Source organism: Pinus tabuliformis, chromosome J, assembly GCF_031772625.1.
Source record: "Pinus tabuliformis cultivar Carrire ecotype Pingquan chromosome J, CPIR1, whole genome shotgun sequence".
NCBI lineage: Eukaryota > Viridiplantae > Streptophyta > Pinopsida > Pinales > Pinaceae > Pinus > Pinus tabuliformis.
This window is the reverse complement of record NC_142295.1, coordinates 1,446,017,107-1,446,040,397: the sequence shown is the minus strand read 5'-3', so window position 1 is coordinate 1,446,040,397 and position 23,291 is coordinate 1,446,017,107. Positions and strand designations below refer to the sequence as shown.

The window sequence follows — 23,291 nt, the reverse complement described above, 5'->3', positions numbered from 1 at the left end:
AAATATTTTGGAAATCTGTGGGCAAAAAAAAATGTCAATTGATCATATTAATTTGCCTCCGTACAAGGGCGTAAAACATTAGATCTTCGTGTTTTTTTTTTTTTTTTTTGTAGCACTGTTGCTGCTGCACGCGCGAGCAACCCGCGATCGAGCCTCGGCCTGGGACGCCTGAACGAGCTTCATCATGGATCCTCCGGATCCACCCGGTGGGGATCCGGAGCTGCAAAGAGCCTTCTCCAATCTGGTAAAGTCACTCCCTCCGCAAAGACCTAGACCAACAGCAACAAAATTTGTGAAGAAGCTTGATGTATTACAGGAAGTTCATCTGCCGCCTACCATTCCATGCATGGCAGCCATTTCCCTAGCGGAAAAAGGGTTAATCGGGCAATTTACAGGACTGTAGCCATCACCCAGAATAGTGCAAAGATGGGTTGAGAGAAACTAGTCGGACAAGATCCAGGGTAAAATATCCATCAGATTCTGTGGCAGAGGATATTTTACTTTTCATTTTGAAACCAAAGAGGACAAAGATCTAATATTCAGAAATGGGCCTTACTTTATGGACTCCAGGGGTCTCTACCTCAATAAATGGACTCCGGATTTTGATCCAGAACTTGATATACCAAATTCGGTTCCAGTTTGGGTTAGACTGTCGCATCTTCCCCTTCACTGCTGGGGGGATGACTCGGTCAAAGCAATAGGAAATGCGGTTGGGAAATACATAGATCGCAGTGAGCCTAAAGACAACATGCAGGCGTGTGCGCGGATTTGTGTTGAAGTCGATCTGGGCCGAGGACTGCCGGAAGCGATCAAATTGAAAGTTGATGATTGGTGCCATATTCAGCGGTTGGATTACGAGCAGATACCCTTCAAATGAAAGGTATGCCATGAATATGGACACTTTGCAAATAGATGCACTAAAATAGTTAACGTAGAATCTGATGAGCAGGACGGGCAATGGGAAACTGTAAAAAGGAAAAAATCATCTCCTCCTCTCAAAACTATGGATCCTGATGCCCCTGGTTCTTCCCATCAGCATCCTCCCCTTCAGCATCCTTCCCATAAGCAACCTTCCTCCTCTCAGTAACCTCCCCTTCAACAACCTTCCTCCCCTCCTCTGATTCCCGATCCTCCTCTCCCTCCATCCTCTAATCCCTACGCGATCCTCTCTGAGGCAGAATCCGGGCCTGATTTCCCTTCCACAGATCCCCCACTCCATCTTTCTCCTCCCCTCATCATCCAGCCCTCTCCTGATCCCCCCTCTTCAAGGATTACCAGGAGCTCTTCAAAGGAACATGGAGCGCCTAGTGATGTCCCTAAAAAGCCAGGGCCTGGCAGGAAATCGGCCAAGCAACAGAGGGATGAAAGTGCTCAGAAAGACATAGCCCTGGGCACCCAAACTCCAATAGAGTCCTTCATTCTTGGACACTTGGAAAAAGAAAATAGCAACAAAGGCAATGAGAGGCGAGCACCTCTCCATGTAACCAGTAAATCAAGATGAAAATACTATCTTGGAACAGTAGGGGCTTAGGGCACCCCTCCAAGCTAGTTGCCCTCAAGGATTTAATTCACAGTGAAAATCCTGAAATTGTTCTTATTCAAGAAACAAAGCAAGATCAATCAGAAATGAGTAGAGTAATAAGCCAGCAAAAGCATTTCAATGGATGTGCAAGCAAAGCAAGAGGAGCCTCAGGCGGTATATTAACTATGTGGAATAGCAATAAATGGACCTGTGACTCCACCAGCGTACACCAGAACTAGATTCGAGTCAATTTAGAAAGTAAAACGGGTAGCCAAAAGGTAACAGTTTACAACATATATTCTCTGAATCAGTACAGAGAGAAAGAAATGTGTTGGAACACATTGGAAGCAAGTATAGAAGAAGAGCAGAACAATAATCTCATTATAGCAGGAGATTTAAATCTGGTGATGCACGCTAACGAAAAAAGAGGAGGAAATTTCACCCCTGATCCATTCAGAAGCCGTCTTGAGGCCATCATGCAGGAGCACGACCTTGTTGATATCAGACCCAAAAACCGTAGGTACACCTGGAGTAATAGAAGAATTGGTGTCGGCAATATCATGGAACGACTTGATAGGTTCCTTATAAGTATAGCATATCTGTCCACCTTCTCTACAGGCCATTCAAACATTCTCAATGTCTCTGCCTCTGATCACTACCCAATAACGCTTACTCTTCATAGCCAATGTCAGCTAGGACCCATACCCTTCAAATACTGCTCCATTTGGAATCGTTCCCCAGCAGCAAAAGATGTGGTGCGACAGGCTTGGGTTCAACATGTAGAAGGTTCGCCAACTTATATTTGGGAGACAAAATTGAAGAGAGTAAGACAGGCTTTAAAGAATTGGGCAAAGAACAATTATCAAGAGCCCGAGGTGAATAAAAAGAAAATTAAGCAAGATCTAGAGGAAGTGCAGCAAAGAATCGAAGTTCTTGGGCTAACTCAGCAAGCTAAAGAGCAAGAAACTAGATTATACTCACAGCTGAGTCAAACTATTAGGGATGAAGAAACAAAATGGAGACTGAAATCAAGGCAACTCTGGTTGCAGGAGGGAGACAAAAACACATCTTATTTCCACAAGCAGGCCACGGTTCGAAAGGCCAGAAATACAGTGAGCACAATAATGGATAATGAGGGGAATCGTTACAATACTCAGGACTCTATAAAGGAAGCAGCTACCAAGCACTTTAATAATCTTCTGACTGAGGATAAAGCTGAGGAGGATTATTCAAGCATGCTACAGCATCTGTCTAAAGGAGTCACACAAGAAATGAACAGCAGCCTCAGAAAAGAAGTAGAAGAAGAAGAAATCAAAGCAGCAATTTGGAGTTTACACCCAGATAAAGCTCCGGGACCTGATGGGTTTTCCATTAGCTTTTACAGAGAATATTGGCATATGATTAAAAAAGATCTCTTAAAGATGATTCGTTGGGTTTTAAAAAAAGGAAAAATGGGGGGATTTACCAACTCCACCTATCTGGCCTTAATTCCAAAAGAGAATCGACCTTCCACTTTTTCAAGATTTCGGCCAATATCTTTATGCAACTCAGCATATAAAATAATTTCAAAAATTCTAGCATCCAGGCTCAAACCACACCTCCCATCCCTGATCTCCGAAAATCAAGGGGGCTTTCTCCCTAATAGGCACATCACTGACTCTATCCTTCTTGTGCAAGAGGCCATCCACTCAAGCTTAAGCAGAAAAGAGAAAGGGTTTGTCCTAAAGCTGGATCTTGCTAATGCTTTTGATAGGGTAAGGCATTCTTTCCTGTTTTATGTTCTTCATAAAATGGGGTTTGATCCCTCCTTCATCACAATGATCAAAGATTGTATAACGGATCCCTGGATCTCCCCTTTGATTAATGGGAGACCGTGTGCTGCCTTCCAATCTTCTCGTGGCCTCAGACAAGGTTGCCCCCTATCTCCTTACTTGTTTATCCTTATGGCTGAAGCATTCAGTCAAACCTTGGATTACAACCGGAGAATATGCCTAATCACTGGCATCAAGATTAAGCAAGGAACAAAGAACATCAATCATTCTCAATTTGCAGACGACACTCTCTTATTAGGAGGAGATTCCACCACTATAGCAAGGCGCTTTAAGAAGATTTTGGATCAATTCATGGATTACTCAGGTGGGAAGTTCAATCAGATAAAAAGCTGTATATATGGTTGGAATACACCAATCATACCATCCATAACATTGCAAGTATATTTGGAGTCTACTGCAAACTAGTCTGGAATCATTTCACCTATTTAGGGATGCCAGTAAGTATGGGACCGCTGAAAGCTGATACCTGGAACGAAATTCTTGATAAAATAAAGAGAAAAGTTCAGCAATGGGGCACCATGTGGCTGAATCCAGCAGGGCGACTAGTCCTTCTAAAGTCAGGTATAGCTTCTCTTCCCATATATCGTTTCTCCTTATATCAAGCTCCTGTTGTTTTTCATCAGAAAATGGAAAGAGCCCTCAGGGATTTTCTTTGGCAAGGAGGGAAAACGGATAAGAAAAAATTCAATCTTGTAAGCTGGAAGAACATAATCCAATCTCAGGAAAAAGGAGGACTAGGCATCAAATCACCAAAATTTCTAAACTTAGCACTGGGAGCTAAAATAGTATGGAGGATGATCACAGGGCCTACAGCATGGTGGAAGAAGATTTTAGAAGCAAAATATCTGAACTGCACAAGGCAGCAACTCCTAGAGACTAATATTCCTAACAGAGATAGTACAAAAAATTGGCAACTCTGCAAGAAGGCCATTACCTTTATGTCTCAGAATATTTCAAAGGTCCCAGGAGGGGGGAGCAGCATCAACTTCTCCACAGACAGAATTTTAGGACAACATCCCATTGGAACAAAGATGGAGGCAATCCCTGCCATAAACTGGCTCAATGGCAAAGGGATAATGCACTTAGCTCAAATATCTCAATGGGATAGACACTCTCAAGCATGGACAGGTTGGAAATTCCCGGACCACCCCAGGGAGCTAGACACTAGCCTCACTGCCCTAAAGAATCTCCTTCACAGCAAAGCTCCGGTCCAAGAAGGCAAATATGATGGATATCGTTGGGACCCAACTGGAACTCAATACACGGTTAAAGCTGGACATCAATTTCTTTGTGATAGCATCCTCCAACAGGAAATATGGAACCAATGGAAACTTATATGGAGAGCAAAAGCACCCCCCAAAGTCAAGTTTTTCATTTGGCTTCTCCTGAAAGGAAAAACACTAACAGCTGAAAATCTAAAGAAAAGAGGCATAATGGGGCCATCCAGATGCCCAAACTGTTGTCGATCAGAGGAAACAATCCAGCACCTGTTTATAGAATGTCCGGTGGCTGGTGAATGTTGGAGGAAGATGGCCTCAATAGGGGAAGCTCCCTGGGAGCCTCAGGCAACTATTGCAGAAACGATTCACAAATGGAGGAAGAATTGTCCATGGAAAGAGAAAAGGAGTAAATTGGCGCAAAGGGTATGGAACACCATTCCTCTAACCCTCTTATGGCGCATATGGTTGGCAAGAAATGGAAAGGTCTTCCAGGAGAAAGGCAGCAACACCAGGATAATGTGCCACAAGGCTAAAATGTTAGCGTTAGAGACAGTTACAAATCACACCAGAGGCAAGATCGAGGCAACAAATTATAGCATGGAAGAGAGAAATTTGATCAGCTATGTTTTTGAGAACATTGCCAACGCTCAGGAAACAAACAAAGGAAGGACACAAATGAAAGAAAAGAATAGGGTATGGAAAATGAGGTTAAAGGATGAGGAATTTTCGAATTGGTTGAGAAATTGTAACAGGTTCTATCTTTTTTTTGATGGTGCTTCTAAACCGAACCCGGGCCAAGCAGGTGCAGGGGATCTAATTTGCAACGCAAATGGAGAGAGCATACTTCACTTCGAATGGGGGCTAGGAGAGATCTCCAACAACATAGCAGAGGGATTAGCATTGTATCAGGGACTCATACAGCTGCTAAAGTTAGGGATAAGAAAGGCAGTGGTGTTCGGGGACTCTGCAATAATTATCAGGCTTATGGCGCAGCGACAGAGCACGCCAAATATTCTCCTTTAGCAGATAAACCACCGGAATCAGATCCTTCATGCTTCAATGGAAGAAGTCGAGTATTACCACATCCTACGTGGACTGAACAAGGAGGCCGATAAGCATGCCAGCAGGGCATGCGAGCGCTCCAAGGGCAGTCTGAGTTGTAATAATACTGTCTCTTTTCAACCCTTACCATGAACCTACAACATTCAGTCAACAGTAGATGTACCCCAGCTGACAGAATCAGTGACATCAGTCAAGCAGTCAGTGCCGACGACAGAGCAGGTAAGATAGGCAGGATTTGGATCAGAAACGAGATCAGGATATCGCTTCAATGCACGGGAATCAAGAGAAATCCAGGAGAAAATCGTCCTTGCAGAATGATCTCATTTGCGGTTAAAGATTTGCATTTGACCATTCTGGGGATTATCATGAGACGCGGATGGGCATCTTCCCGCCTGCACAGCATGCAAATGGACTCTATTTATACTCCAGGTAGCAGAACTCCTCAAAACATTAAGAAAGGGAGGTTATACAGGCAACAGGCTTTTAACGCTCTCGTCTGCCTCCAATCTGCCCAAGGTAGATGTTTTAGCGCTCAGCAGCATCGTAACAACCCTGCGAGAGCTGTGGTTGCAATCTGCTGTAAGCGAAGAGGCCAGAGAGTTCAGAGGTTCTGTGATATAGAGGTCGACACCACAGACAGGAAACACTCAGTGATAATGGACCGCTCAGAGGACTGCTTCCACTGTAGAGACCTTCAGGTAGAGTTTGAGGAGCTGAGAGCGCAACAGCGTGCATTGGAAGACCAAGTCCGAAGTTTGGAAACACGATTGGAAGATCAGTACAGAGTTCTAAATGAGAAGTATCGGGCAGAAATCAATCTGTTCCTGCACATAGTTCATTCTCTACATGAACAGTTCAGCAACTTGACCAACCGGTGCAGCCACGCTAAAGAATCGATAACTGTTCTCAAGTTCATGATGGACAAAAAGCTCAAGGAAGCCCCTTCTACCTCCAGTGCAAAACAGAATGAGCCAGATCCATACCCAGAAGAGTCCACAGCTAGGAAGATTAGTCATATAGAGATAGATTAAATATGTTTTGTAGCTGTAAATTTTGGTGTTTGCAATATGTAAGGATTTGCAGTAGTATAAGAAGCCTTAGAGGCAGGAATATTAGAACAAGGATCAAGGAAGGGACCCTTTTTGTAATTCCTTGGATCCATGATGTTCAGGAAACATTGTATGTATGGCGAACTGCCTCTCTTTTCTTTTTCAAATCATAATATAGCAACCGAAATTTGTCTAAAAAAAAAAACATTAGATCTTCATACGAGAGAGAATAAAACGATAGTAAATTCACATAGTCAGCTAACCATCAATAATTAATGAATAAAAATAGATAGAAAGAGCAAGATACGTGCATAGAGAGTGGATCTTATCGGAGGTTGTATTCCAAAAGCTACGATAAGGGGTGTATGCGATTTCACATTTAAGTTTGGTATAATAAAACAATCGGGGTTGCATATTAGTGGTTGGAGGTCCATACCACAGTTCGGAGATTCAGAATTTAGATATTTTCTTATTATTATACAGGACCAATGCTACATGTATCGGAAATTTCGAAAAGGCTTTCCACGATGTTATTAGTCCAACATAAATGTATAATAAAGAGGTTCATCCCACCAATAGACCAACAGGAATGTCTCGAAGGTCCGAGGTGTTAGTTCCTTATCTGTTTCAGATATTTAGCGATCCTTGTCTGCCTCTAAATGCCCTGTTTTTTGAATTTTCGACTTCCGACTTTGTAGATTGCTATTCCTTCCGATATCTGGACCCTCCAGAGGTATGAAAAAGAATTCAATGGAACATCACATCTGCTTTCAAGCGGAACTTTTTGAGAATCGGCCACATCTTAAAAGTCTTGATATTGCAAGTTGTGATATGCAACTGGATACGTTCAAGGACGTGTTGCACGCAGCAATTGGTTGCAACTGGATGTGTTCAGGGATGCATTGTAGGCAGAAATTGGTTGCGACAAGTGACACAAGGAGGCTGACGTGATCACGATGTGTCGAAAGGGTTGACAAGTGGTAGGGGGATTCGACAGTTTCAAGGCTCACAGTATGCCAAAAAAAGGGCAGCATGTGAATTATTCAAAAGTTTACACATGGAAGATACGTGTCAGTGATGGCGTCACGTATGGGAGATCAGTGATCGGAGGTTGAGGCGATTTAAAAAATCGAAGTGAAACCTCTGATTCATAACCTCCAATCAGAGGGCTCCGATATGAGGGCTAGGTTGCAGTCACATGAAGAGCCACATAACCAAGGCTCAGACATAGAAATTGATCAAATATCGACAATCGGCGAATTGACATGGCATACACCAAGGTTACACCTCCAATTGGAAAGTGTCTTTAGAGAGGGCTTTGATTTGAGGGCTAGCACCACGGTCACAAAGAGTTCAAAGGAATCAAGGGTGACATGTGGCATTATTCAAAAGGAAACACGTGGCAGATATGTGGTAGTGATGGTGTCAAGTTGTGGGAGACCAGCAAGTGAAACCTCTGATTGAAAGGCTCTGATACGGGGGCTAGACTACAGTCACGGGAAGAGCCACAGGACCAAGGCCCAAACATAGAAGGTGATCAGCGATCAACAATCGGTGAATTGACATGTCATGCACCAAGGTTACACCCTCGATTGGAAATCGCTGATAGAGAGGGCTCTGATTTTGGGGCTTCACTCATTTCCTCTCCACGTAGATCAGACCATGTCACTCATTGGAGATCGCAAGTTTTGGGACTCCAACCAAATGTTACATTATGGAATTTTTATTGCGATTCTGCGATATTATAAAGGCCCAGGTGCGTGTGATGTGGTCGCATGCGCGTGATGTGGTTCCACAGTTATTTCAAAGAGCCCTATGCGGAGAAAATCGCAGACCGGAGGCCCACGGTCAATCACACTGTTGAAACGGTATATTCTTTGAAGGCCGACGAAGCTGCTACATTGTCATGAGGAGGAACCTCGCCATAAAAATCTTATCGGCTTAATTATTGTTTAATTATAATTCATAACCATATATATTATTATTATTATTAGAAATTAGATTTTGATTATATATACGAGTTGTCTTTAGTGAGACTTTTTGGAAGTTTTTCCGGTCTAATATTATTTATTATTATTATTATTAGGGGAAGGGGACATTACATATTCCCCCTATTTAAGGACTTCGTCTCGAAGTTAAGTTGAATTATTTAACATTTTATTTATTTAGTTATTTATTACTTCATGTTTTCCCTACACTCTCTGTTGAACTAGTATAACCAGTAGGCATCGAAAGTTTTCACAACCCCTGGGAAATCTCAAGGAATCTCTATCCTTTTTCCCACTTTCGGAACTAGGCATAAGCCTCCCCGGTCTGTATCCTAGTCCAAGGCTGGCCCCAAGGCTCACGCCTGACTCAGACCTCATCTGCCCCAAGGCAGGCATCCAGTATGGTACTCAATGACTCCGGACATCTCGCAAGGTTGGCCCACTCCCTCCACAACTACTAAGGTGCATAGCCGCAGGCATCGAAGACCTTACACCCCCACCAGACTTCAGCATCCCAATCTAATACTAGGCACCTAGCCTACAATATCAGGCACTTGGCCTCTTCAAGATGGTCCCATAGCCCCTCAAGAGCTATCCATCAAGAGCTATACAAGACAAAGGGACCACTGGCATATGTACTGTTGATTGAGTATGTCCCGAGCCCATATGGTGTTACATATTCTCCCTTGCAAGTATGGGCTCCCATGAGATCATCAAATAAACGGCCCTCTTGGCCCATTTGTAGAATTCCCGTCAATCACCACATCTCAACATACATCCAATGCATTAGCAATAACCATAGTATCATAGAAAACAATCCATGCATTTCCCCTTATTTTAAAATGCCAACTATACTTTAAGTAACCATTCAAATATAAATAATCTTAATTATAACTATTATATAATTTAATGTCATACACTTTCACCTTTTCCATTTTACTTTTGTTTAAACAAAATTTATTAAAATTACTTACTTATATATATGGTTAGTTAATATACCTACCTAATATTTTACATTTTAAAAACCATTGTACCATATATCACCTACCATAACATTGATTGCTAAATCAGAAATAACTTGCCCATACTAATAAATATATATGTGATAAAAATTGCCCATACTAATAATTGAGAAAAAAAATTAAATTATTTAATTTAGAAGAATTATTACCATAATCCTCAAAATTTTAATGATGGGAAAAATTTATAATGTTTTTACAATAATTAAAATAATAAAATTTTCTCCCAAAAATAAAATTTGATTTTACCTAAACTGAAATATGCTCCAAAAATTTAGGTCGGTGTGGAAGTAAGGAGCATAACCTTAAGTGACTATTCCTTGTTATTTGTATATTCTTTATTGTTTTTATAGATTGAAAATAATTCTCTTGATGTGTTTGATATTGGCAAACATAAAATAACCATGTCGTATTCGAAACTGTTGACAAATATCTGTCTACATGTGATTTACGCCGAAATTATTCTTTCAACATTAAAATATTGTTATTTTCCTGGAATAATTTTTTGTTTCAAAAATTTCTTTTAATCTCTTCTTTATGAACATAATCCACCCAATTAAGTTGCGGGCACTGGCAATACAATCCTATCAAAAGACCAATTATCGATTACCGATACCTTACTGGGTACTACGAAAAAAAATCATGAATTTCCCAAGGTCTACGGAAGCTCTTTCTAATAACTATGCTATTTTTATTAATTATATTCTACATGCACAATAAATAAATAAATAAAGATTTTAAGTGCTTTATTTTCTTGAGTTGGTAAAGTTAGGTAGATCTTAATCTTATGGTCCGTTTTGACCATTTTAAATTTAATATGGTCTGTTTTTCCATAGATATGTTTTTAAGTTTAATATGATGTTAAAGCTATATATATTATTTTACTCCATATAACTTAAAAATATAACCATATTTTTAATTAAATAAAAATAAAATCATAAAGTATATTTTATTAATTTATTTTTTAATTAAATCAAATAATATGATAATTTTGGGTGAGAATTTGGTTATAAATTTATCTAATCAATCGTATAAATTATAGAGATTGTTAATAAGGTTAATAATCAATTTTGCAGATAGATTTTAACTAAAACTCGAGATGTATATTAGGCCTGAGGGTTGTAACCTCGCTCTGATACCATATGTAACAACCCCAAAATTAAAACATGCAACTAATTAGATTAATTATGTGATTTATAATCAACACACAATTTATCAATAATTTAACATTGAATTTCAGAAATATGAGCAGAAACAACTTACCTGTGGCGATGATATTCCTTACTTGTGATTTCGGAGTTAAACGCTATTTTAATCCTGTTAACCGCAACAAAGTTTTGGGGACGACTCTCCACCCAACCGTAGGCTCACTTGCACAAAATCTTACTACAACTAACCACCCCCAAGCCCTTAATCAACATACTACTACCAGGGAATTCTTTGTCTTACAACACTTTTCTCCCAAGAGAATGGATGATGGAATTATGGAATGATCTCTCATCTTCCTCACGGTCTATTAAATAGAGCAAATATTGAAGGGGAACCGCATGCACACATTCCATGTGTCAACATGCAACTTTTATCTCTTTATTTTAAGTTTAACTTAACCTAGTAATTCTCTTAATATAATTCTCTCTCATTTTTTACACTTTTTACTTTTTGATAACTTTACTTATTTTTTATTTCTTTATTTTAAGTTTAACTTAACTTAGTAATTCTCTTAATATAATTCTTTCTTATTTTATTCATTTTTACTTTTTAATAACTTTACTTATTTTTATTAATTTTATAGTTTTCTTAATTTAACTCTTTTTTATTTTATTTTACTTTTTTGTTAACTTTACTTATTTTTAGTATTTTTTTTATAGTTTATTTTTATTTATATTTATTTAGAACTCTAGTGTTGTTATTTACTATTTTATTTATTCTTATTATATTTTCTTCATTAATTATTATTTATTTACTATTATTATATTTTCTTTATTGTCTATCATTTATTTTCTTATATTTTGATATTATATTATATTATTTATTATTATTATTATTATGATTAGGGGAAGGGGACATTACACATATCTTTTTGTGCTACTTTGTCATGGACCTCTTTATTAGATTTTCTTCTGATCTTCTTTGTGGTGCTTTTGATGGCACTACAATTTCTTTAACTTTAATTTTGGTCAGAATTCTAGCAAAAGTGGGAGTTGATTGGTTCGGAGAGACAAGGGGTGGATCAAAGAAGAGAGAAATAAAGTCGTCATGCACCGACCTTTGAGTCGTTAATGGCTCTTCGGAATTTAATGAGGGAAGAGGGATATGGCTTCTCTATTCAAGAACTACTATTTGGAAATCATTGCTTCGCTGGATTGAAGGGAGTTTTTCTCCTAGGGCTTCCACATCTTCTTTCTTGGTGGTTTTGGTTTGATGTTCATATAGATCTGAAGGTAAGTTAGCCAGGATTTCAAAGGTATTAGAGGAGCTAAGGATGGAGGTACCTAAGTGGGCCAAGGGGGTGGCTATGACGAGGGTTGAATGATATGCACTAAGTGCACTGGAATCGAAAGGGTTATACCAGGGTGTGATGGCCAATTTCAATTAGGGTTTTTGCTATGGTTATTGTTTTTGCATTTATTCATTTCCCATTGTTCCTCACAGGGCTCTTGAGATTCTACTACTGGTTATTCTGGACATCTATTAGCAAAATGGTCATATTCGCAACAAACCTTGCATTTGAAGGGCAACTGCTCATAGTCAAGTTATTGAATGTGTAACCAATTTTCAACCTTGAGCTTCACTACTTTAGGAAGACCTTTTCTGAAGTCAACCTCCATGCAAGTACTTGTGCAAAAATGCATGTTCTCCTTTGCTCACTTTGATATATGTATTTCTTGATTGTGTTTCTTATTGTTCTTACTGAGTCGTCTCCTTAGCAATGAAGCAGGAGGTGAGGTAGACAAACCCAGATCGGCACCACGTTAGGAATGTAAAGCTTTGGATCAAAGCCTAGAGTCCACCTATTTAGATAAAGGCCTCTTGTATCCATGACGTACAACTTGTTCTTGAAGATTAAATCTCTATCTTCCTTGGTTTCAAAGTAGAAGGTATAAATCCATCTTCCGCAAAAGAAAGAAGAGACTTTCCCCTTGATTTTGGGAGACCAGTAAATTCGTTCTACCCATTTGTGCCTCACTTTTGGAGAGGGCTAGAGGTTGGTAAACTTCCCTAACAAACCTCGCTTGACAAGGGAAAGGGTTGCCTTATGGAGGAACAAAAGGGGGCCACGTGATTTTTGGAATGGTATCCAAGCGTTTTACAAACTTAGATATTGAAAGACGATCGCGGGCATGGGGCAAGAGAGGAAACGAGGGAAGAGAAGTTGACAACGGTAGGATCAGGCGGGGGGGAGGGGGAGGTGGATGCCCCCCTAGATAGTACTCCAGAGGGGCCATGGAAACAAGCAGAGATCAGGGGATCGAGAGAAGAGGTGAACATAAGTAGGGGTCGAGAGTTATTCTTGTAGGGTCCATTTTAGTGGCAAGATCTATTGCAGTAATTTGACATACATGAACTTTTGGAGTTTGTTATGGACATTAAATAATTGCTTTTGGGTCAAAATTTTGCAAGGAAACTTTCAAGGCCTCCAACATTTCTATATGAATATACATTTTTTCATCATCTCATTAAGATTCTATATGAGGAAGTTAAGCCTCCCACAAGTTAACTTATGCCTTGACCACCATATATTGAGGGATGCCATGTCATCTACCATTACTCATATATATGGAGTTCCTCATACGTCTTTTAGGACAAATTTAGAGAGTTCAAAACCCTAACCCTAAAGAAGAGTTGAGGTGTGCAACAGAAACTTTAACACGTTAAATACCAAACCACTAGGAAAATAGGGGATCCCATTCCTATTATATTGATTTGTTATTTCATATTTGAGTGAAGGAAAAGAGTGAGATGGTCTTAGTAGAATAGAAGAAGTACAAAGCCCATAACCATTCAAATCACATTGTTTATTATAATTCTATAATAAGTATTTTTCTTTGGATTTTTATTTTATATTAAAAAAAAATATAACTTAATTATTAAAAATATGTATCCTCTCTTATCACTTTCAAATCTAGAAAAAAGAAAGTATATATGCCTCAATAATAAATTTAATTTATTAATACATCTTTTCACCAAATTTATCTTTATTAAAGAAATTAAAATAATATTATATTCATTTATATAATTTTGTGTGATATTTTTATTATTTTAATAAATATATAATTTTGGTTGATATTTTTATTATTTTAATTTCTTTTATTAGGTTTTCATTTCATTTTTAGTAATTTAAACGTAATAAATCAAACGTTACGGACAACTTCACATAATTAGGCCGATAGGCCTTCCTTTGAAAGGGACTTTCGTCGTCCTTTTGTTTCTCAGGCTGACACCTGGCGTCGGGCATAGAGCGGGAAATTTGTGGGCATTTTCTGTTTATTCTCAGCAATTTCGGAGAACACTCCTCAAGCACAGCGCCTTCTTCAACCTGTGCCTGACTCCGGATTCGTAGGGGCGGGCATTAAATCTGCGCGGGAGAAGCTGCAGGGTAAGCCTGTAACGTAGATGGGCAGTTGGCATTCTTATTTGAGCGTTTTGCCATCATAATTGCAGTTGCTATTGTGTGGGCATATGCCCATATTCTCACTGTAGGTGGAGCATACAAGCATACCCCTCAAAAGACCCAAGCCCATTGCTGAACAGACCATTCTAGACTAGTTAGTGGTGCCAAATGGTATGCATTCTTACAAGAAGCATGCATACTAATTGTCATGTCATTTCATACAGTACGTTCTCATGCAAAGCCTCAGCATGGTCTTTATTATTCTGCAGGATAAGTGTTCCATATCCATTTCAATGGGGAGGACCTGTTTTTGATGGAGGACAGTCTTTTGCAATGATGGTGGCAGCATTTGTGTCTCTTGTTGAAGTCTGCCTGCTTGCCATATATCAGATATTCTTTCTTCTCCTTTATTTTCTTTATCCCATTGACATTTCTGATAGTTATCTATGGGTTTCTATTTAAAAACAAAATTGGGTATTGACTACTATTTTTTTCTTTCATAAATTTGCAGTCTACTGGTACATTCTATGTTGTTTCAAGGTTTGCAAGTGCCACACCTCCCCCTTCATCTATCATCAGCTGTGGTATAGGCTGGCAGGTAAGGAAATGGATTCGTTGCTTTCACCCTTATGGCTTCAGGTAATTGGAAGATTGTATCATTGTCGTTGATGGAATGTAATGGTCCTCTCTACAGGGAATTGGAATTTTATTGGATGGGATGTTTGGAACTGGAAATGGGTCCACAGTATCAGTGTAAGAACCAGGCAACTTGACCCATTTCTGGAAACTTTTAGCTGCAACTTGACCCATTTCTGGCAATACTAGCTCTGAAATGTATCAGTGTAAGAACCAGGCAACTTGACCCATTTCTTGCAACTTTAGCTGCAACTTGACCCATTTCTGGCAATACTAGCTCTGAAATTTGTCTTATCTTGGGAATTTGCAGTGAGAATGCTCGTCTTTTGGGGTTGACACGAGTTGGGAGTCGAAGGGTGCTCCAGATATCAGCAAGATTTATGATATTCTTCTCTGTTCTTGGTGATAATCAATTCAAGTTGGTATATTGTTCTCATTTTGGGGTTTATTCCCTAGATTTATGATATTCTTCTCTGTTCTTGGTGATAATCAATTCAAGTTGGTATATTGTTCTCATTTTGGGGTTTATTCCCTAGTCTAGGATTTGGCATTGCTAATTTCGTGTTAATGTGTTCCAGGCAAATTTGGAGCAATCTTTGCTTCTATACCAGGACCCATTGTTGCTGCCGTGTACTGTCTCCTCTTTGGTTATGTTGGTATGTATACAGTGTACACAAATCCTATGTGCTGAGCTGCAAAGTCAGTCAACTAGTAGTATCTTAGCTGTTGCCATAATGTATAATGGATGTATGCATAAAACCTTAAGGTTAACTCATATTGGCAGACACTTAGTTGTACAATGCAATTTCAACATATTAGGGTACAACAACAATTCATTGGGTACCTATATTGGCAGACAGTTTGTACGATGCAGCTTTAAAATTGTAGGGTAGAACAACAATTCTTTGGGTTTTGCCTCGTGTCTGAAATTTTTTGTATTCTTGATGAGCAGCTGGTGAGGGTCTCAGTTTCCTTCAATTTTGTAATCTAAATAGTTTCAGGACGAAGTTCATCTTGGGCTTCTCTCTGTTTTTGGGATTATCGGTACCACAATACTTCAATGAATTTACAGTTTCTTCTGGTCATGGTCCAGTCCACACTCATGGATGATGGGTAGGGTTCTTACAACTTCTTTCAGGGACTACATTGAAATTTTTTGGCTAGCAGTTCGTTGTGGCAACATTCCCTTCAATCTTCAAATTTTCAATGTTTTTAACTTTAAACATTTTTGAATGGCTTTTTTAACAGTTCAATGACATTATCAATGTGATTTTCTCGTCACCACCTTTAGTTACTGGCAGCGTAGCATTGTTTTTGGATAACACTCTACATATGGGGGAGAGCTCAACAAGGAAAGACAGAGGCCATCATTGGTGGGATAAGTTCCGTTCATTCAAAACTGATCCTAGAAGTGAAGAGTTTTATGCTCTCCCTTTCAACCTGACCAAGTTTTTCCCATCTGTCTGAGGATGAAACTTTATTTTAGAGGTGGGGTCTCTGTTTTATCAATAGCCTTGGTGCATTTGGAGAATAATTAGAGTGTCTTCAATTCAGAAAGAGACAACTTCACAGTGTGAAATCTAAGATGTCTATATTTTATATCTATCACTTTGATAGGGAACTACTTTCACGAATTATCTCAAATGGATGCCTCTGTGCCCTGGTCAATCATTTTCAGAGCACTTCAAGATCACCGCTCTTGGCGAGCAGCAAAAGGAGAATAATGAAAAGGAAAAGTACATTTCAGACTCTCAGAGTGGTCAATATGCTATCTTGACTCCAATTCAAAAGAGGCATGTTGTGCATAGAGTAGTTTATTTTTGTAAGTACTTTTGAAGATGCAACAGAATGTTTTTGTTGTTGGTGCTTCAAATTGAGCCAATGAGCATTTATCTGGAACTCGAGAGTCATATAGAGTCATTTTATAGTAATGATATCTTAAGCCCCTTGCAAAGGCATTAGTAGGAACTAGCAGTACAATTGCTTTATGATATTCTCCACGCATAATGCGAGAATTATTAGTTATTCATAGCACATTTTTAAAATATAATTTTTTTGGTAAACGTTGTTTGCCTTTGAAATAAAGACTTCAGCTCCTGTTGACAGGGCACTTTAGGCTTACCATTAACTTTAGCTTCATGATTTTCTTCCAAAATGAGTGCATGGAAATTATTGCAGCAAAAATGAAATGACATTGGAAAAGTAACAAAAAATATAGTACAGCTTTTCAGATGGCATTCCATGCAATGTATCACAGATTGCTTTTGGGAATTGTCATCTATTCTTTTGTACTTTTTATTATGTTCTACATATTGGGGATTTTTTCCTTATGCATTTTATGCATCATGATCAGATATGCTTATTATTGTTAGTTTCATCCTAGGTATATACTTTTCAGCTTTTCATGACAGAATCATTTGTAGTTCTCCTGGGGTAGGTAGCATTCACACATGTTGCCACCAATATAACAGGGGCCACTAGAGTTGCAAGATCATCCCCATGTTGTAAACTCTATCTGATAACATAACAACAAAGGGAAATTCTGAACATCCATTGCATCTACCTTGTTTTTTAAGAAAGTTCTGAGCATTCTTGGATTGAATGTTTGCTTTGGAGATTGTACATGTTGGTGGAAGAGAGTAAAAGGAAGGTCATCTTCTCTCTCTGTATTGTTATCTCTAGGCCATCACATGTAGTAGTATTAGAACCTGAAAATGTTAGATCCTTGTGTACCTTCAATTGATGCAATGATGCTTCAGCCATATTGGTCGATTCCAAAAAAAAGGGTTCAATAGTTAGTATATCATCTGAATAGATACCCTCCACGTGTGGGTGCCTTGAACCAATAACATGGAGATGTGTGCAAGGGAACCTATTCAAATGGAGATACATCAATAGGTGGAGCACTCCAATGAAACAAATTCCATAATAAGTTGACTGGTTCACTTCTTAAGGAAGATGCTTGTTCTTTTAAATATACGCTGGAAAAGGTCAGTGCCTTGGTTTACTGGTATGCTTATTATGATCTATTACGCATCTGCTATATTGCTATTCCATATTCAATAGAGTTGCAAACAGATGAGATATTTTGAAGCTTTAATGTCTGTCTTACATGATTTCATCGTGTGTTTATACAGCTGGTTATTTCATTTCACAAAGATGAGATATGAGCTGCCTCATTGCTTCATCCATCTAAAGTTGGATTTCTCAGGAAAGACGTTGAACTTCCTTCAGGCATATCGTCATTTGTGTGTAGGAGAGTTTATGACACTACGAACAGGTGTTTATGGTGGTTAACTGATCAAGACTACACTGATGTAAGTTTTCCCACACCATACCTGGTTAAATGATGGAAATTTGTTTAGATTTTCATTTTTTATATTTGTATATCTAAATGTCATGCTGGGTATGCTAAATACATGTTTGAAGGGGCGTTTATTCTGGAGGAGTATTGTTGTCCTCAATGACTTGAGAATCAGCCTACGAGCAGCCTCTGATGGTCAAAGTTCAAATTTGTCTATGATGCAGTGCAAGTATAGAACACGTCCAAAGTTATTTGAGTCTTTGGACTCAAGGATCGAGGTTTGACAAAAGACGTTCAATTAGCATCATATCTATTGATGCCAGGTCGTTGGTCCCTAAAGAAATCAGATACCGGATGTTCGGATGTTGTAAAAGTTTTGCTTTACAAGTGAAACATATCTGGCAGATACTGGATAGTCCTTTTTGTTGATTTTTTCTTTTCCCTCCAACTTGCATTTCAGAACATCTTTTTCCCACTTTTTCCATTTGATATAATTGCTATTTGGAGCTAATTTCCAATTTTAAAGCAGCCCAGAATTACTCTACATTGATGAACAAAGTTAGATTGAAGGTTTAAAATTTAAATGGATTTGTGATGCCAAGGTCCCATTCTTGTTGAATTCTCCGGAAGGGGAGTGTCTTTTGTTTTATTGATTGGAATCCTGTCCAGGCTGACTTTTTAGATTAAAGTTATTTGACAGTGACATGGATTTAAATAAATAGATATAATGGGAGGTGCAACTTTTGTGAATGATTTCTTCCTCAGCACTATTTTGTAGGATGGCTTCTTTATGTAAAAGTTTTCGTCTGATTAGCCAGTAATCAGTTATATAATTTCAATAATAGCAGTTTGCAGAAAAAATTCATCACGGATAGCAGGTTAAACAGTAAACAGCTTAGTTACCTGATATAACCAAACAACATTTGCAGCTATCAAATAAAACCTAGTTGCCTTAGTTCTTTAACTGAAGTTATTTATCTGAAATTTTCCTTGAAGTGTTTGACGAAATTTCTGAGTTGTTTGTTGAAGGTGTTTCCAGACTTTGCATTCAAATTGTTTGTAGAAAGGTGCCAAAGAGAAATTTTAATTTTTTTGGAAAAGTTTGTATGTAACTTTTGTTGGGTATATTATAGTGGTATTAGAGCATAACTCTGGCCAGCTGTGGGTGATATCAAGGAGAAGAATTTGAGGGTCAGAATGGAAGTTTAAAGATAAAAAGCTTCCAAGTCAAAAATTTGAAGATTACAACCAAGATTTCACAAACATGTTAGAACAATTGGAAACATGGTTGTCATTAAAGATGGCAAAGAAAGGGGAAAGCAATTACAAATCTAAAGACGAAGATATAAGCATAAATGAAGATTCAGTACATTTAGTTGAAGATACAGTTGAAGCCTTGTGAAATACATCTGAAGTGAGCCAAAGGGTAAGTGTTAATCCAAATGGTGGTAGGAAAAAGGTATTAATTCATGTTGCAAATAAAGAGGTTTCCAAACCAGGCTTAGAAGAAATATATGGACCATTTTCATTTGAATTCTTAGTTGGAAAGACCCTGAAAAGTTTGTCCCATGAAAAGGTTCAGTTACCCACTAAGTCTGGCAGTGTCATGATTGAAGGTATTGTTCATGTCAAAGGCTCAGCAAAATATGGACACAAATCTTGTGAAGACAATCTGAAGCATCTTGATGGCATCATTCTCATTTGCAGGGGATAAGATCCCACTCAAGATGTATTCAATATAAGTAAATTTCAACATCAAAATATGGATCAGTTTACTGGAGTCTTTGTAAGGCCATTCGAAGTTTGCAATGATGTTACAAGGAACATGCTCCAAGAAGAAATTGAATTCCTAGTGGATGGTACAACTGAAGACAACAAGGAACATTCTCTAATGAAACTAAGCTTCCACACTCCAAACTCCAATACCATGTTTGCTGAGGACATTGCTATCCTTACACCTGGGATTGTTGCTAAAAGGAGGAGAGGTAATTCTGTTATTTGTATCTTGCCTCAACCATTTAATGAATTCACTAGGGTTCTTGCAATGTGTGGTAATGTGGAGATTCAACTAAATAAAAATGTAAAGGTAGCACATCAAGAAGGATTGCAGACGAAAAATTCCCTTCAGAACAAAGGTAATAAAGAATATTATCAAATATCATCTGCAGCTGGAATTTAGTCCCCCAATGCATCGTATTATGTTGCACATGAGATATACATTTCTCGATTCAGTTCAGGAATCTCGGGGAAGATGTCAGGAAGGAAAAGTGAGTGGATTGATGCTCCCGTGAACCATGCTAGAGACTAGCCAATTGCTCTTTGTTCCATGGAAAACAAGGTTCAGGAGCATGTGAGAGGACTGTTAGAACATCATATAAAAGAAGCTTTCCTTCCATGCTACTCCACACAATGGATCAGTGCCAAAGAACCAGAGCAGGGGAAGCAATGGTTAAATGACAATCCTTATCTGATAAAGTTTGAAATGAAAAATTCCTTCAATTAATTAGGACCTGGAACATGCAAAGGAAGCAATTTTTAGGCATGGAGTACGTGGCCTAGTGAATGATCCATACAATGAGTTAGATCACCAACATCCTTCTAAACAAATGTAAATCAAGCATGTCAGAGAGATGCTTACAAAGGTGAGGTGCCTTGCCTAATACCATGATTACCATGTCTGGTTTGTTGCTCACCAAAAACAGTTACAAGATTGGCATGGTGATGCTCCCAGTCTCCACGATATTAATGGCAATTCACATTTTATCAATACGCGTACCAAAGGAATTATAGTTCATGGAACTCGGGATCCTGTGGCTGGCTCGTTTGACGTAGTGCAGATGCTCGGAAGGGAAGTCCTAACAGGGTGGATGACTAATAATAAGCCAACATAATTACCTTTAATATCAAACGGCTTGAATTCAAATAGCCACATTTACTCTGACCAACATCAATTGAAGGCTCAAATTCGAGGTATTTATTTGGAAATTGAAAGCATTTTCAATTTTCCAAAAGAAGTTATCAAGCATATTCAGTTATTGAAAAATATTGTGATCTTGAGGCTATGGTATTACGTGGGAAAGTGGAGATAACTGAGTCAGACTTTGAATTTTGCTTTCTACATGTTTCTTGCATGCTTTGAGCAGAAAGGCCATATAGGGAGCTTCCAAACACTTCAACATGAAACCTTAGTTACTTGTAGTCCTCAACTTTTGACTATTGTTGTGTCTCTTCAATGGCAAGATCCTATAAATATATTGCTTGCACATCATAGGAAAACTACCTCAGTTTCAATTGATGGCACAATCAAGCCTTGGAACCTGACAACAAGCACAAGAAGTGTACTTTGCAACCCTGTTCTGACATATTCTGGGCATAGATATGAAAGGAGCCTTGTGGGGCTTTCTGTTGCTATTGGTTCAGAGTCAAATGAGGTATTTGTCTATCATAAATCTATTCCAATACCAGTGGCATCGTACAAGTTTAACCATATAGACCCAGTTAATGGTAAAAAGGTATATGTTGTCGATGGATAGTTGGCTTCCTCTGTATGCTGGAAAGGGCAGATCCAAACCTGGGTTGCATCATCAATGTTAACATTTGGAGGCCTCTATTACCCTTGATGTGCACAATGGATTGGATGTAAGGTGAAAGGAAGACTTCTTGCAACTCATGCGATTTCCAAGACATATGCATATTCTTGCATAAAGAATAGGCCCAACATTGCAGAGTATCAGGACTTAGTACCATTTTTGTCAAATGATCCAACCTTCCTTGGACAATGATAGATTGGGGTTCTCCAAAATAATATGTTTCTACATATATGTCTGCTATCAAGGGAGGAGTACAAGCCATTTCTGGATGGCACTCAATTAACAACCATTGGATTAGTTGTGCAACCATATCTATGTGAAGACGGGCCAGCTATTCTTCAAGCTGTTACTTTGGATGCAACCCCAGTGAGGTTTAGGCATGGAGATCCCTACAACCACAATACCAAAGAAATGAATTCCATGGATACAAACACATCTGGTTGCATCATAATTCAATTGGGAATACGAGAATTTAGTCTTTTTTGGGGTTTTACGATACTGAATTTGTGTGAGCGATGCCATGCAAAATCATTGCAATCCTCCAGCTCCTGCATCGACATCATAAATGGAAATCTAGCCCAAAAAATCCATACAAAAGTCGCATCTTCATTTATTGGGCTCTTTGACATTATACCTGTTTCAAGGGTGAATTTTTGGATGCATATTCCAGATCGATTTCAATGGCATCGAAGACACTGTCTTTCCTTTCCTGATGTCAGTGTCTAACTTTGGGAATACATCTGGTTCTTGGTTTAGCGCACTTCTACTCTAGTGGCTTCATGTCCAAAAAGATGACTACAGTGGACTTTGGATAACAGTTCTTATATGCAACTTGATGAGATTGTCACCTTTCCTATTTCTCTTTCTTGTGCCAAACTGTACAGTGGAAGCACTAAGCCCCCAAACATTGCCTTATCATATGATTCAGAAATATAAGAGAACCCAGGAGGTAGGAGGTATGAATGTAGATCATTTACAATTTGCTTTTCCTAATGGAAAATATCATGCAACAATACTATTTTTTCCCGTCCAGATTATCACAAAAATGCAGCATCAGTGTGAACAACAACTGCCAACATCTTATACAATGGTATTACATACAAGTTCTATGTTGAGGGAGTGAACCATGACTATACATTTAATTTGAAGTCAGAAATAGTGTCTTGGAGGATCTAGATGACCATTTTTCCCTTGCTTAGTCTGGAATCAGTTAATGTTCAAAATATTGTTTGTGGTAGTAAGCATGCTGGTAGAGACATGAGAAAATGAGAGATCTTCGGCTGGAAATGGGTTTTCATTCTGTAATATGATGGGATTTCCCTCTGCAATATTAGCTACTAAATTTTACTTGTATGGAAAGATTACTACTTTCTTTGTTCAATATTTTATTTTAATTTTATTCATTCCAGTCTATTATATTATATTTTATTACAATTTTGTTCATTTCAGTCTATGAT

At 38.5% G+C, this 23,291-nt stretch overlaps 1 pseudogene across 1 annotated transcript; it reads left to right on the top strand.

The window, feature by feature from the left end:
• The first annotated feature begins 14,201 nt into the window (after positions 1 to 14,201).
• On the top strand, positions 14,202 to 18,220 carry LOC149232807 (nucleobase-ascorbate transporter 6-like; annotated as a pseudogene). The gene is made up of 8 exons (XR_016248188.1): positions 14,202 to 14,289; positions 14,394 to 14,670; positions 14,816 to 14,902; positions 14,999 to 15,057; positions 15,251 to 15,342; positions 15,519 to 15,596; positions 15,893 to 16,053; positions 16,189 to 18,220. The product of XR_016248188.1 is annotated as a nucleobase-ascorbate transporter 6-like (transcript).
• Positions 18,221 to 23,291: the final 5,071 nt, after the last annotated feature.